The 14298-nt window shown below is 33.3% G+C and overlaps 1 pseudogene; it reads left to right on the top strand.

Annotated features, from left to right (window-relative positions):
• Positions 1–7175: 7175 nt before the first annotated feature.
• Positions 7176–11064, top strand: LOC108454860 (iron-sulfur assembly protein IscA-like 1, mitochondrial; annotated as a pseudogene).
• The last annotated feature ends 3234 nt before the right edge of the window (positions 11065–14298 follow it).

Consider the following 14298-nt stretch of genomic DNA (forward strand, 5'->3'; position numbering starts at 1 on the left):
GCCACGTGTATTGCTAGGATGCTTCACTAATTATCATCAAAAAGTTGGATTAAGCTGTAATTAAGCCATGAATTGTTCAATGCCATTATTGTGTTTCCACGTGGAGGGCCAACGGCAAATCATTTGCACAGGAAATTCTTCATTGGTCAGCGGCCCTGTGTGAAAAACCATCCATCCATCCATCCATCCATTATTTATTATTATTATTACAGGGTTTGCTTTAAATTAGCCAAATATGGAACGGGCTACACGTTAAATCTTAGATAAGTGTTTGTGAATTTAAGTTGACTTCATCCCATTTAAATTATTATTTAATAATAAAAATTATCCAAATTTAATTATAGTGTATAAAATAAGTTTTTCATTACTTAAAAAACTCGGGATTTAATGAGACTTGAAATACGATGTATTAAAACATAACAACTAAGGGTGAAGCTAAAAATTTTGTTTAGAGAAATCGAAATAAGATTATAAAAATTAAGAAGGGCAAAGATAAAAAAATTTATTAAAAATGCTTAAACTAAATTATTACTTTTTCAAAAGGACTTAAATTATGATTTTTCCATTTAATCAAAGGTTAAAAAAGATTAAATCAAATCTTTTAGTTTTGGGAATAAGCTATAAATGAAATTATTCCATTGAGCCAAGGTGCCTAGCCCTCCCCTTTAGCTATGCCTCTAATAATAAGATTAACCCAAAATTTTTAGTTTTCTTTTTCTTTACATATGTTGATTGAAAAAAGAAATTGTTAATAATAGTGTATTAGATATTATAAACAAAGGTGTTTATGAATCGATTTTGGTTGGTTCAGGATAGTTCTATGCGAAAAATAAAATAGAATAAAATAAATAAAAATAAAGAACACATAAATTTTACGTGAAACCCTTTCGAAAAAACCACAGGCAAGAGGAGAAGAAAATTCACTATGTCGAAAAATTTTTACTCAAATACAAGAGGAATAGACTATGTCTATTTATAGGCTTGCAAAGCCATATTCTAGTAGGATTGAAACACCTTATCCTAATCAATATAAAATAGATGGAGTTTAATAAGGTTTAAAACCTTATTCTAAAATAAAATAAAAGAAGTCTAGTTCTATATGGATTTTACTTTTATTTTATTTTCCATCGTATTTTATTTAAATAAGAATTTGGGTCACTTAATTCTAACAATCTCCACCTTGACACAAATTCTCAATGAACAAGTTCTTCATCGCGAACTTTCAATAAACAAGTTCTTCACCTCTTCCAAAAACCCCTTAAGGGTTTAACTTCAACAATGAACACCAACCAAGTCTAAGCAATGCTCAAACTTGGTTATAGGAAGTGACTTAGTCATCATATCTGCAGGATTTTCATGAGTGCTAATTTTGCTCACAACAATATCACCACGAGCAATAATATCACGAACAAAATGATACCGAATATCAATGTGTTTTGTTCTCTCATGAAACATTTGATCTTTTGTAAGAAAGATGGCACTGATCGTCACAAAATCTTGTCTGATTTGAAGGTCTTCATTGAGTTCACTAAATAGTCCCTTCAACCAAATAGCTTCTTTACAAGCCTCAAGAATCGCCATGTACTCACTTCGATGGTAGACAAAGCGATTGTAGTTTGCAAAGTGGCTTTCCAACTAATTGCACAACCTCCGATTGTAAAGACGTAACTGTGAGAGATCTTCTTCTATCAAGGTCTCCAGCAAAATCAGCATCAACATACCCTATAACTCCATCTTTAGTTCTTCCAAACTGTAAGCAAACATTAGTAGTGCCTCGTAAGTATCTTAAAATCCATCGAATCGCTTTCGGTGTTCTTTACCAGATTCGCCATGTATCGCTAATCTGACCGACCGCATATGATAAACTGGACGTGAACAAACCATAGCATACATGAGAGATCCTCTGCACTAGAGTATGGAACATGTGACATGTACTCAATCTCATTATCGATTGAGGAGATAAGGCCGATGAAAGTCCGAAATGGTCGCTAAAGGAGTACTAACAGCTTAGCACTCTGCATATTGAACTCGCAAAGAACTTTCTCAATGTACCCCTTCTGACTTAGGTACAATTTACTTGCTTTTCTATCTCTGAGAATCTCCATACCAAGTATCTTCTTTGCTGGTCCTAAATCTTTCATCTCAAATTCTTCACTTAGTTGGGCTTTAACCTTTCTTATCTCTCTTTTATCTTTTGCTGCTATCAACATGTCATCAACATAAAGAAGTAGATACACAAAAGAACCATCATTGTTTTTCTTAAAGTAGACACAACTGTCAAAACTACTTCTTTTGAAATCATGAGAAGTCATAAAGGAATCAAACCTCTTGTACCACTATCTTGGTGACTGTTTCAAACCGTAAAGGGACTTTTTCAGCAAGCAAACATAGTCCTTTTTTTCTGAGACTATAAAACCCTCTGGTTGTTGCATGTAAATATCTTCCTCAAGTTCTCCATGCAAAATGCGTTTTACATCTAATCGCTCAAGCTCCAAATCATGCATGGCCACAATACCAAGCAAAGCTCGAATCGAACTATGCTTAACAACCTGGAGAGAACACATCTGTGAAGTCCACTCGAATTTGATGTAACCCTTTGCAACAAGCCTTGCTTTATATCCGGGTTCTTCAACTCCCGGAGTCCTTCTTTCTTTTAAACACCCATTTACAACGAATGCCTTTTTACCTTTAGGAAGTTTTACAAGATCCCATGTTCTGCTTTTTGTGGAGTGATTCCATCTCCTCTTGCATAGCAAACATCCACTTTTCTGAGTCTTCACAGCTAATCGCCTCAGAATAATTAAATGGCTCTTGATTCGCATCTATATCTTCAGCCACATTTAAAGCATAAGCAACTAGATCAACCTCGGCATACTTCTTTGGAGGTTTAATTTCTCTTCTTGTCCTGTTTTTGGCGATAGAGTATTGCGGTGAAGAAGCAACTCTATTCTCAATTTTTGTACTGGCTTGAGGAGTTGATTTTGTATTAATCTGATGCTCCACCTGCTTTTGGTTTTCTTTATTGGAAGAGTCTTTAAGAGATAAGTTAGGTAGCATAGCAGTTTCATCAAAAACAACATCTCTGCTAATCACAACTTTTCTATTTTCAGGACACCATAACTTATAGCCTTTTACACCACTTTATAACCAAGAAAAACGATTTAATGGATCTCGGTTCCAATTTTCCATTATCAACATGAGCATACGCAGACACCCAAAAATCTTTAAATCGAATAATTAGCGGGATTACTAGACCATACCTCTTGTGAGTCTTTTCTCAATGGCAACGGATGGAGATCGGTTGATCAAAAACATGCGAGAGGTCGCTTCGCCCAAAATGACTTGTAAGTTGGCATTTGACAACATACATCGAACCTTCTCCATGATCGTTCGTTCATTCGCTTCGCAACGCCGCTTTTGTTGTGGAGTATGACGAATCGTCAAGTGTCTCATGATCCTTCCGACTTGCACAATCTATTAAACTCATCGAGCGTAACTCTAAGCCATTGTGCATGCGGAGGTATTTTATCTGTTTTCCGTCTGCTTTTCAATCATAATTTTCCAAGACTTAAATGTGGAAAACACATCGCTTTTCGCTTCGGAAGAACGCCCAAACTTTTTCGGAAAATCATCAATAAAGGTTAGCATATAATTAGCTCCACCTCTCGAAGGCACTTTGGACGGCCCCACAGATCGAATGGATATACTCCAACGCTTCCTTCGTGTTATGGATTCCTCTAGTGAATCGAACTCTCTTTTGCTTCCCAAAAACACGGTGCTCACAGAAATTCGGTTTGCAAATTCCTTGCCCATTAAGAAGTCCTCTTTGCTTAATTCGCCATGCCATTCTCACTCATATGCCCTAGGCGCATATGCCAAAGTTTAGTAATATCATCATCGATAAGGAAGAGGAAGCGAATTGCATCACCAAGAATAAAGAGAACCCTCAGAAACATATAACTTGGCAATCTTTCTTTGCCCTTTCATCACAACAAGGACCCTTTGAAATCTTTAAAACCCCACTTTCAGTTTTGTGTATCTGCCCTTTTGAATCAAGAGTACTCAACGAAATTAAATTTCTTTTCAATTCGGAACATGCCGCACGTCACTAAGTGTTCGACAACTCCATCAAACATCTTAACTTTAATTGTTCCAACACCGCGATTTTACATGAAGCATTATTTCCCATCAAAACAACACCTTGAATCATGTTTCATAAGTTGTAAACCAATCCCGATTGGGACTCATGTGGAAGGTGCAGACTGAATCAAGTATCCACTCCGCTTACTTTAGAATCATTGATGAAGCAACTAGAAGTTCACCATCGTTGTAGTCTTCTACAACATCGCCTTCACCGAATTTTCCGTTTGTTTTCCCTTTTGATTCGCAGCCTCCCTTTTAATCTTATTTTGTAGCTTATAGCACTCAGATTTAATGTGCCCTTTCTTCTTGCAGAAGTTGCAAGTTTTACCTCTGTTTGAAGATTTCGATCTACCCTTAGATTTACCACGAGGATTCCGCCTCGTGTTCTACCACGATCATCATCAACATTCCGGTCTTGTCTCCCACGAACAATGAGACCTCTCCCCGAGAGTTGGGTTTAACCACAAGATGCTTCATCTTATCATACGAGGTTAAAGAATCATAAACCTCATCAACTGTGAGAGACTCGCGGCTATATAAAATCGTGTCTCTAAAGGTTGAATAAGACGGGGGCAACGAACAAAGTAGAATCAACCCTAGATCTTCCTTATCATCTTCGAACCTCCATGGCCTCCAAGTTTGAGAGAATTTCTTTAAACAACATGTTAGTGTTCGTGTATGACGCACCTTAAACTTTGTTAAGTGTTCGTGTCTGACGCACCTTCCTCCAAACGATGAGCATAAAGACGCCGCTTCATATGCAACTTGCTTGTTAGAGTTTTCGACATACATATTTGTTCTAGCCTCTTCCATAATGCGTGGCGGTTTTCTCTTTCATCACATCCTACAAAATTTCGTTGGACAAATGCGATGTAATTGTGTTAATGCCTTTCGATCCTTACGCTTCTTCTCTTCATCTGTTAATGTCGAAGGCATCTTATCTATCCTAGCAGGCATCCTCTAGATCCATCTGCAAGAACGCTTGCATCTTAATTTGCCACAACGCAAATCGGTGTTGCGATCCAACAATGAATTTCATACTTCAAAGACGCCATACCGTGATCGAGATGAATAACCCTAAGCTCGATACCAATTTGCGAAAAATAAAATAGAATAAAATAAATAAAAATAAAGAACACATAAATTTTACGTGAAACCCTTTCGGAAAAAACCACGGGAAGAGGAGAAGAAAATTCACTATGTCGAAAAATTTTTACTCAAATACAAGAGGAATAGACTATGTCTATTTATAGGCTTGCAAAGCCATATTCTAGTAGGATTGAAACACCTTATCCTAATCAATATAAAATAGATGGAGTTTAATAAGGTTTAAAACCTTATTCTAAAATAAAATAAAAGAAGTCTAGTTCTATATGGATTTTACTTTTATTTTATTTTCCATCGTATTTTATTTAAATAAGAATTTGGGTCACTTAATTCTAACATTCTATGTAAACAAGTCTTAAGGAAATATGGGAATCAAAAAACAAAAAATTTACATCTATATTTATAAATAGTTAATCCTAACCTATTTAGGTTTGTTCATATATACTTTTAAAAAGTTTAATAAAATGTTAATTTTATCAAATATTTAGTAATGTTATTGATCATCAAAATCAACAAGGGGAGAAGACTGGTGGGAAATGTGACAGTTCACTTTGAAGGGCAAAGAATCATTAATCTATAGTGACGAAGATGGATGTGAATATTATGGAGAAGGTAGAAACGTAGAGGATTAGCTTAGTTTAAGACATTGGAATAGAAAGGCCTCTCGTTAGTAAAAGGAGAGAGCTTATATACAAGACATAGATGAGATGCCATGTGTCAATGTTTTACTAGCGGAAAGGTCACCACTTGTCCATTTATAAAAGTGGCAATGTGACCCCATAGATTAAGAGTGTGACATTATAGGAAAACTTAGCAATCAATGTGCATGAGGCTTAGGTAATCTTGGTAGAGGTAGTCCAAGGTGGAGGTTCACTCTGTGGTGTGGTATTCAAGGGGTAACATGTGGAGCCATTTGTAGGGCTAGTATAAAAATTACCCCTCCCAAATAAGAAGGAGGTTATGAAATGATCTCTATCAAGTATGTTAAAAGAAGAGGGAGGTTTGAAACACCCCTATACGCAACCCAATTATCAGATCAAGTATAGAAGTATTACATTGATTCTCAAAAACTCTAATAGTAATATCTAAATAAAGATGGCATTATAAATTACACCTATTAGTTTCATTATTTTAATATATTAATTATTGGTATTCGAGATAAGCCAGAATAATAAATTTTTTTAACCATTCTTGCATTTAGAATAATATACTAAAGTGAAATAAAGGCTATTGTGAAAAACAAGAGACGTGGCCATATGCCTCGCCCGTGTAGGGCTTTATGTCCGTGTGGGTTTTGGGAATTGTGTTTAAGTTTGAAAATCAAGGGATAATTTGTCAAATTAATCCCTAAAGTTTATCTAGCTTAACCCTTGTTCAAATCTCAAATTTTAAGCCAAATTAATTCAAATATAAATCGTAATTAAGCATTTTAAAACCCAATTTTTTATACCACTTAATTAACATTTAATTTATTTCATATAATTTAAGCAAACATCAAATTTCACATTTAAGTTTCTTTCACATTCAACTCTAATATACCCACCTACGTACATGCCATTTATTGAAATGACAAAAATTAATACTTTACCCCTTTCTCGGATCCACTGATGTAGTGAGATGAGATGCCTTTGATATTCAAAGATCCCTTTTCTTCTACTATAATCTATATAATTCAATAATCACTAAAACAGTTTTCTACCTTTTTCAAAGGCCTAGTAGACTTAATAGAACACAAAGGATATACAGAATAGAACAAAACACTATCAAAGCAGATAACAGAACATCGCTGAAGCGAATAATAAAACACCGCCAAAACGGATAAACATAAAGCACAAATGTGCTAATCAAATGGCACTGATGTGCTAATAATCAGAGAGTACACTAAGGAACCTTCCTCTTTCATATTTTAAAGTGACGTGTGTGTATTGTTATAAGGATTAAATGGTAATAAGAGAGCACACCAAGGACTAAATTTTAAATATGTAAAAAAAAGTTAAAAAATAGTTTACCCAAAAAGTTACAGTGACTGAAGAGAAAATTTCCCCTTTTCCCTTTGCTCTTCTTCCTTCTCCATTTGCCCTCGCCGCAGCCTTCACTCCACTATGCAGTCAGCCATCGCCGACGTCCTTCGGGCCAACTGATACCACCGGAGTGCAGCTCTCTTCCTCCTCAATCTATTTTCCGGCTTAAAGCCTCTCTCACTCTCACCGCTGCCGCCGACATCGTAACGATTGTTCGTGTCGATCTTCTCAGTACTTAACTGAATCTACTCTATCGCTTCCGTGATTTAGATTTGGCTCTCATTCCCGAGTTTTGGTAGAGCTCTCTCTGCTTTTTGTTAGCTTCATCTTAGTGAAAATCATCTCTAAAAAGGTACTAATCGGTCTATCTTTTGCCACTTTCCTTTTCTTTTAGTGATTGATTCAACAACCACTGCAATCAAGATTTCATCTGGCATTTACATTGTTGATAACGACATTTTCTTGGAGTGATTTAGTTCTTAATCCATTTTTATTCTCATTTTCTAGGTTTCATCTGTTTGATATCTTCAATTTTGTTATTTACTGAAGCTGATAGTGTTCGCATTTCTTTTTTGACAATTTATTCGTTTTTCACTGTTTCTCTTTGACAATTTTAAACTAAGACTGTCTAAGAAGGGGAAACATCTGTTGTCACTATGTATCAAATTTTAATGTTCTAGGTTGTTATGCAGTATTAGGGTTTAGTTGTGTTCTTCCATCCAATTTTTTACACTTCGTATTGTGTTGTTTTGGGTTTCATGATCATAGTGGAGATTGTCATGATTCGTGTATGCATAGACTTCTTTTTCATACTGCTAGGTGTTTGCATTCATCAGTAAGGATTGGGTAGATATTCTTTAAAATAGTTTTGAATGGAGCTCAAGATGAACTTAGTTGGGATTGTTTATATGCTGGTGGGTATGATTTGCAAATGGATTTTGATTGAAAATTGGAGGTAAACCCAAGGTATCTCTATATATCAGCTGAATGGGAAGTTTTTGTGTGATTACTGATATATTCAATTGTGTTACCTAGGATTATAGCATGTTTTCATGAAGGGAAATTGAGTTGTAATCTTTTAAGTGAACAGGTTCTAGTCAGAACCCTTAGATAAACATAATTTTGATTTGGTTAGTGGTTGTTGGTTCTTATATGAGTTTGAAAAAATGACGTGTTGGATATATTCTCTAACAATTGCATCATCAATTTCTTCTTCATTTGTTGCCCTACTTGATTTCTCAATGCATTCTGGTTTTGAAAAACAAGTGCTGTTTGATTTTCCTTTTTCAAGGAAAAAATGAAGTTTGTATGGCATTGTTGTGTGTTTTCTAATAGAATTGAAAGCAAGAGATTTTTGGATAATTAACCTCAATTATAACTAGAAGAAAGTGGTCATATTTGGAGTGGAAGATTTGTGAATTTTTTGTCAGTCTCGGAATTTACCTGTTGCTAAGGTGGTGAATATTAGTCATTTCATGGATCAATATTTGGGTTTCTTTTCATACCGCTAGGTGCTTGCACTCATCAGTAAGGATGGGGTGGATTTCCTTTAAAATGGTTGAGTGGAGCTCAGCGATGAACTTAGTTGGTATTGTTTGTGTGCTGGTGTGTATATGATTTGGAAATGATTTGATTGAACTATTCAGGTAATATCTAAATGCATGGCACGGTTGGAATTAGGGATGTAATTGAACCGAAGAGGTTGTTGTATGTTTTACAAAGTAGTTACGAATGGTTATTGTGTTGCATTAGAAGATGTTAACTATGTGTCGTTGTTTTCTTCCGTATAAAGAACTTGATATATTTGCCTTTTTGATCTTACTGAGTTTTTTCTTTCGAAGTTTCTCTTTTGAGGACATCAATAGTGTTCGAAGGGGGGCTTCAATTGGTCCTTCGTTTGACTTGGTCATTCATATCCACCCAAGGTATCTTTCTACAATCTCAAGATTTTGTTTGGAATAACATTGATGTGTGCTGTTTTATTTTATTGTTGTTTCCTGTTTGCATGTCTGTTAATGTTTATTTGGCACCTTCCATAATATGTAAAATTGAGAGTTAAATTTATTATTATATTGAATTTTTTAACTGCCACGTCAGTTTGTCATTTGGGATTGTAATGGAAGTGCCCAAGTGGCCGAACTATATCTTAAATTGCAAATTTTGTTTATTTTTGGTGCTTAAAATGAATTTTTTTTTATAGTTGAGTGACTATTAGTGCACTTTACCCTTTTTTTAAAAAAAATTAAATATAAACAGAAAAAATGATAATGGCCTCGCGTAGATTTGTTCACAAATTCATGGCTTCTCGATTATTCGCTACTGCCGCAGAGAAAATCGGACAACTGGCCTTGAGGCGACAAGTTCTGGCGTTGACCGATGCAGCAGCCTCCAGAATACATCACCTTCTTCAATAGCGGCAAAGATCGTTCCTTCGATTGGGTGTTAAGGCTCGTGGCTGTAACAGTTTATCTTACACCCTCAATTATGCCGGTTCGTCTCATTTTCTCATCCTTCTATCAAATCTGTTCTCTTATTTGTGAAATGAATAAAGATTTGGGAAACTGATTTTTTTTATTTTATGGAATTAACTGATAGATGAGAAAGGAAAGTTTGATGAATTAGTTAAGGACAAGGGCGTCAAAATATTAATTGATCCAAAAGCTTTGATGCATGTGATTGGGACCAAGATGGATTTTGTAGATGATCAACTGAGGTATCAAAACAATTAATATTTTAGTAGTTTTATTTTATATGTTTGTTGTATCATTTCTTTTTATTTAATAATAATTAGTTATGTTCTGATATGATCAATTAGTAGTCATTAGTAAGGTGAAAAATATAAATGAGATTTAAAGCACTTGCGTTTGATGAATCAGTAGTCAGGAAAATGAACCATTTATTTCTGTCTGTGTATTTCCAGGTGGAAACTGGAATGTAATTCCTTTTCTACCTTGAATCATTACATGGATATATTCAATTTAGTTTTCAGTCGTGCATTCATGTCTTGTTCTTCATTTCCATTTCAACAATTTTCACCTTTATTGTTCTTATCTGTTTATCATCATTTCTTTGAACATTGCTGTGTGTTATGACTTATGATCTCTTTACTGGTTCCCGTTTTAGCCTTTACTGTAGCATTCTTATTGTTTCTCACAGTGGTTTTATAGACAGAGAATGCTGCTCCATTACAACCGTCCCTTAGTGACCATCTGTTGTACATTTTTCTCACATTTACCTTGCTGGTGATCCGTCTGTCAGAGTCCTGTGTATGTGCGAGTGTGCACATGTGTCTTCAAGCATGATTTCAGACTCTTCTTTAACTGGATAAAAAAGAATGTTGCATGTATGGAATTATGACATATGCAAGGAGTAACCATATTTGATATGTATATAAATGAACTGTTATGTTTTGTGTTACAGAAACTGGCTTGTATTTGTTGTTGATTTTGTACATTTCCTGTTATGAAGCTGGTGCATCTTTATTTTATTCGGTTCTAATTTGTATTTCATCGTTTCTTCACAGGTCTGAGTTCATTTTTATCAACCCAAACTCCAAAGGGCAATGTGGATGTGGCGAATCTTTCATGACAACAGTTGGTAGCACAGCTAAGCAGGTTGGTAATTGAGGATTTCAACACCCTTGTAATAAGATAAGATTCTTTAGGATTTATTTTTCATTATTCTTGATATAGTATTATAACCAATTTTAAAATACAAATTTTTCATCAACTAAAATATATTATTAAAATAAACAGGTTTAAAAATTAATAAGAATGTCTCTCCTCTCTGTTCATATACTAGATTTAATTTTTGTTTTCTACTATTTTCTTTTAATTCAAAATGATTTTTACTTACATTATAATCATTTATATTCACATTAACTTATATGATGAAAATAGGTGTTCCTGAATGTATAAACAAAACGATTAGAATACACCTAGCAACTCCTATAAATGATACAGCAATATAAGAACCTATACTGATACAATCAGTTGGCAGCAACTCCTATAAATGATATGGAAACATTTTTCCTTGCCGCTTATTTTGAGTTGTGAATTTAGGAAAGCAAGCATCATGAAGGTTAGTTAAAATCTTGTCTTATTACAAGGGTGTCGAATTCCTCAATTACCACCTTGCTTAGTTGTGTTACCAGCTGTTGTCATAAAAGATTCCCCACATCCACTTTTCCGTTTGGAGTTTGGGTTGATAAAAATGAACTCAGCCTTGTGAAGAAACGATGAAATACAAATTAGAACAGAATAAAATAAAGATGTACCAGCTTCGTAACAGGACAATGGTGGAGTTAAAAAATTTTTTTGGGCGGAATTAAATTATATATTTTCATAATAGTAAAAATATAATTTCATTATTTTAATAACTTATAACTTTTAAAAGGTTAAATCAAAATTTTATAATTTTAGAAATTTAAAATATAATTTTATTATTATTAATTTAAAATTTTATAAATTATAAAAAAATCAAAATTTACCATTTTAGCCTGGGTCTCTTAATGACTCTGCCACTGACAGAACAGTACGTGTACCAAATCAATAACAAATATGAGCCAGTTTTTGTAACATAAAACATAATAATTCATTTATATACATATCAAAAATGGTTACGCTCTGCATGTGTCATAACTCCGTACATGCAACATTCTTTTTTATCCAGTTAAACAAGAGTCTGAAACCATGCTTGAAGACACATGTGCACACTCGCACGAACACAGGACTCCGACAGACAGATCACCAGCAAGGTAAATGTACAACAGATGGTCACTAAGCAAGAACGGGACGGTGGTAATGGAGCAGCATTCTCTGTCTATAAAATCACTGTGAGCAACAATAAGAATGCTACAGTAAAGGCTAAAACGGAAACCGCTAAAGAGATCATAAGTCATAACACGCAGCAATGTTCAAAGAAATGATGATAAACAAATAAGAACCGCAAAGGTGAAAAGAACAAGACATGAATGCACAACTGAAAACTAAATTGAATATATCCATGTAATAATTCAAGGTAGAAAAAGAATTACATTCCAGTTTCCAACTGGAAATACACAGACAGAAATAAATGGTTTATTTTCATGACTATTGAGGGTTAGTTTAGCAATATTTTTGAAAGGTGTTGTGGAAAAGTACTTTTGAGAAATACTTTTGAAAAGTTTGGTTTAATATTTGAGTGTTTAGTATTACTGTCAAAAAATACTTTTGAGAAATAAAATGTTCATTTTATACATGTTATTATCAAGTAACAAATATGCATTTAAATAATGTTCAAATTAATTAATATTATTATATTTTAGTAAGAATATAAAAATTTATTATAACTTGTTGTTAATATTTTAATATCTGAAATATAAATTTTAAATATTTTTAAGCAAGAAGATTAATTATTTATAAAATTTAATTAGAATATGTAAACTATATTTAAATATAACCATTAAATATTTGTAATTAGATATTAACACATTTTTATTATTTTAAAAAATATATTTTTTATTTTTAATTAATGATTTTAACACATTTGTAATCAAGCATCAAGGAAAAAAAGTTAGGAAGTACTATGTTATTGGAGGGGTGAAAAGGTAATTAAGCACCAAAAGTGCTTTTGGAAGAAGAAAAGTTAAAAATTTTAGCTTTTTCTTTTCAGAAGTGTTTTTCAAAATGCTTCTGAAAAGCTAAAAATTTCAACCAAAAGCAGTTTGTTTAACACAACTTTTTTTCCAAAAATACTTTTGAAGCTAAAAGTACTTTTTTTAAGCACCACTAAACAAGCCTTGATTCATCAAACGCACTAGCTTTAAATCTCATTTATATTTTTCACCTTACTAGTGACTACTAATTGATCATATCATAACATAACTAATTATTATCAAATAAAAAATGATACAACAAACATATAAAATAAAACTACTAAAATATTAATTGTTTTGATACAAGTTTGCAATTTAAGCACTTATGTTATATAGTTCGACCATTTTGGGCACTTTCATTACAATCACAAGTGACAAACTAATATAACAGTTAAAAAATTTAATATAATAATAAATTTAATCCTCAATTTTACATATTATGGAAGGTGTCAAATAAACATTAACAGGCATGCAAACAAGAAACAACAATAAAATAAAATAACACACATCAATGTTATTCCAAAAAACTCTTAAGATTGTAGAGAGATACCTTGGTTGGATATGAATGACCAAGTCAATTGAAGGACCAATTGAAGCCCCCCTTCGAACACTGTCGACGTCCTCAAAAGAGAAACCTTCTTTTGCTACATAATAAACAATACCAAAGCAAAACATAAGCACATTAGTCAAGCTTTAGTTGGATTTTTTAAAAAAATTAACCAATAATATGATTCAAATATGAAACTTTGAAATAAAACTCTCAGTAAGATCAGAAAGGCAAATATATTGAGTTCTTTATACAGAAGAAAACAACAACACATAGTTAACATCTTCTAATGCAACACAATAACCATTCGTAACTACTTTGTAAAACATACATCAACCTCTTCAGTTCAATAACATCCCTAATTCCAACTGTGCCATGCATTTAGATATTACCTAAATAGTTCAATTAAAATCCATTTCCAAATCATATACACACCAACACACGAACAATCCCAACTAAGTTCATCGATGAGCTCTATTCATCCATTTTAAAGAAAACCCACCCCAATTTTTACTGATGAGTGCAAGCACCTAGCGGCATGAAAAGTAACCCAAATATGCATTTACCAGTTAAGAGTTACCGGTCATCAATAACTATTACAAAACAGTTAATAGAAACCTCATAAACATTATAGAATCAAAATAAAAGTGAAAAGAAATACCTGGGATTGGAAAAGTTGGTACAAACTTCTTTTCATTTTTGCACACCAAAATCATTGTTTATGTAACGGCTCGTTTTTAGTCAAATCAGAATAGTAGTTTTGAGACCACAAATTTGAGGTCAAAATATTTATTTTATTATTATTTTAATGTTTACAACATGATTGAATTATTGTGTGAAATTTT

This window comes from Gossypium arboreum, chromosome 9 (genome assembly GCF_025698485.1).
Source record: "Gossypium arboreum isolate Shixiya-1 chromosome 9, ASM2569848v2, whole genome shotgun sequence".
NCBI lineage: Eukaryota > Viridiplantae > Streptophyta > Magnoliopsida > Malvales > Malvaceae > Gossypium > Gossypium arboreum.